The sequence below is a fragment of the Cavia porcellus genome, unplaced genomic scaffold (genome assembly GCF_034190915.1).
Source record: "Cavia porcellus strain 051 isolate PalLab524CR breed Dunkin Hartley unplaced genomic scaffold, mCavPor4.1 scaffold_16, whole genome shotgun sequence".
Classification (NCBI taxonomy): Eukaryota; Metazoa; Chordata; class Mammalia; order Rodentia; family Caviidae; genus Cavia; species Cavia porcellus.
In genome coordinates, this window is record NW_026947499.1 from 46,094,139 (window position 1) to 46,096,751 (window position 2,613).

A 2,613-nucleotide genomic window follows, 5' to 3' on the forward strand; every position below is an offset into this window, starting at 1 on the left:
TCAGAATAGGGGGCAGCCCCTCCTGCACTTATTCTTGCAGACCTGGAGGCCAGCCCAAGTGGCCATCTCGAATACTTCCCGAAACACCTCTTTAGTCTTGGCTGAGCACTCAAGGTAGCCAAAGGCTCTGATCGGATTCGCCATGTGCCGGCCTTCCTCGATCAGCCTCCTGCTGATGTGCTCATCGTGCTTCAGGTTCTTCTTAGTCCCCACTAAGATGATAGGCACATTAGGGCAGCAATGCTTTACCTCCAGGATCCACTTCTCAGGAACATTTTCCAGGCGGTCGACGGAGAAGCACATGAGGATGACATCAGTGTCCTGGTAGGGGAGAGGCTGCAGAGGATCATGGGCCCCCAGTGTCCCACAGAGCCTCCCCCACCAGGGAAGCAGCTTGCTGGAAACTCAGGATGCAGCAGCGGGGCTGTGGGCCTCAGTGGCTCCTTGACTCTCCTCTACACAGGCCTTTCCACAAACATCAGTATTGGTCCAGTACTGGACATCAATACTGACCTAGGTAAGCAGGGGGCTGGAATTGGAAACAGGTGGAAAGAGGACACTCCAGGCACCAGAGGGTCCATCGATGATGCCTGGCTGTGAGCTGGAGCCTGTTAGGGGTCAAGCTGAGCCTTTCTTTCTTTTTTCTTTACTTTTGTTTTTTTCTCTTTTTTTTTAATACTTGGGATTGAACTCAGAGCTTTACACTGAGCTACACCTCCAACCCTTTTTGTATTTTTTAATTTTGAGATAGGGTTTCACTAAGTGACTGAGTTGCCTGGGTGAGGCTTGAACTCATAATCCTCCTGGTTCACCTTCCCAGCGTGCCGGGATTGCAGGGCTTGCCTTCACATCTGGCTCTGTGCTGAGCCTCTTGGTAGCATCTCCCACCACACTCCTATGTCCAGACCATTTGTGTCCCAAGTTAAAACCCCAGTTGTGCAGTTTACAACGCATGTGGCCTGGGCATGTTTCTTAATCTCCCCAAGTCTTAGTTTCTTCCAGAGAATGGAATCACCAGGGCCCTCTTGAGGCTGCTGTACTAGGCAGGGGAGATAACATGGTGAAAATGCCTGGCACAGTGCCTGGCACTGGGAGGAAGCTCGGAAATGGCATTTTATTAGGGATTTGGCATCTGGGTCCCCCTCCTTGGTCATGACAGCTGTTCCCAGGGAGTTTTCAGACCAGCTGCTGAGCCACCCAAGGCTGGGCACGCAGGAGAGGACACAGTTGTCTCTTTTGTGCCCTCCGTGGTGGCCTTGTCCTGTGGGGTTTTGTGAACTGTCCCCAGGGTTTGGGCTGCTGACTCTGGGGCACCCCCATTTGGATGAGAAGAGTTCTAAATCCTGAAATCTCCTCTGAAGCCCCTCCCAGGCTCATTGCAAACACTGTTTAAAATGTACAAAGGCTGGGGATGCAGCTCAGTGGGGGAGTGCTTGCCTAGCATGCACAGGCCTTGCGTTCAACCCTTAGTACCATAAAAAATAAAAATAAAAATGAAATGAGATGTATAACAATATCCACAACAATTAAGTCTTACTCAGCCCTCCAATATGCCAGACAGAGTTCCAAGCACTTTTCACGTGTACATTTATTTATCCTTACAATCACCCTATGGTAGAGACACCACTTATTTTTATCTCCATTAAAGTGAAATTAACAATGAATCCCCTAGATAAAGGGTCTCATCAAGCCAGGTTTGGGGCTGGTGGAGAGTGAGTGCTGGGGTTGCTAGGTAAACATCCACAAATGACCTTGTGTAGTATATGTTTCAAATACTACATGGGACATGGTTCTACTGAAAATTATTTGCTGTTTATCTGAGATTCAGGTTTAACTAAGCATCCTTTCTTGTTGTTGGTTGTTTTGCTTTGCTTTGCTTTTGTTTGGGGAATGGAAAGGCTTCTCAGAGGGATGAGGGGAGCCTTGGTTCATTAAGGAAGCATCTGTGGCTTCTGTTCTATCTAAACTCTGGGAGTATTAGTCAACTCGGCTGCCACAGCAAAATACCATAGACTGGGGGCTGAACCAACAGATATTTATTCTGCACAGACTGGAGGCTGGAAGTCCAAGATCAAGGTGCCAGCAGATTTGGTTCCTGGGGAGGGCTCTCTTCCTGGGTTGCACATGGCCACCTCCACACTTGGCAGACAACAAGGGTTGGTCTCTCTTCCTCTTCTTACAGAGGCACTTGTCCCACTATGAGGCCTAGGCTGGTGACCTCATCTAGGCTGATACTCATCTGCAAGGAGTGTGCAGGTACAGGAAGGGACTGACCAAGCAAATGCGGCCCCTGAGGCCCCCACCTCCTCTGCTGGCTGGGTCCCAAAGCCGATCTGGGCAGGTGGCAGAGAGTGGCGCATTTGTGGGTGGCTGGAAGGGGGCCAGGGGAGTGAACAGCCAGATTGAGTAGGAAGGTGACAATTTATTCTTTTAAAAGAAAAAGAAGGTGGGGGGAAGAGCCCTGGATTCCACTGGTGTGTTTTCTCCCCATAACAAGCTCGGAGCTCCCAAGGGCTTTGACTCCCACCCAGATCAGAGACCTCTGGGCTTGATGCTGCTGATTGATATAAAAGACCATGTAACTTGGTCTTGGTGTCCAGAGCAATGAGTCTC

At 49.9% G+C, this 2,613-nt stretch overlaps 1 pseudogene; it reads right to left on the bottom strand.

Moving 5' to 3' along the window:
- On the bottom strand, positions 1–2,360 carry LOC100732990 (rho-related GTP-binding protein RhoC-like; annotated as a pseudogene).
- Positions 2,361–2,613: the final 253 nt, after the last annotated feature.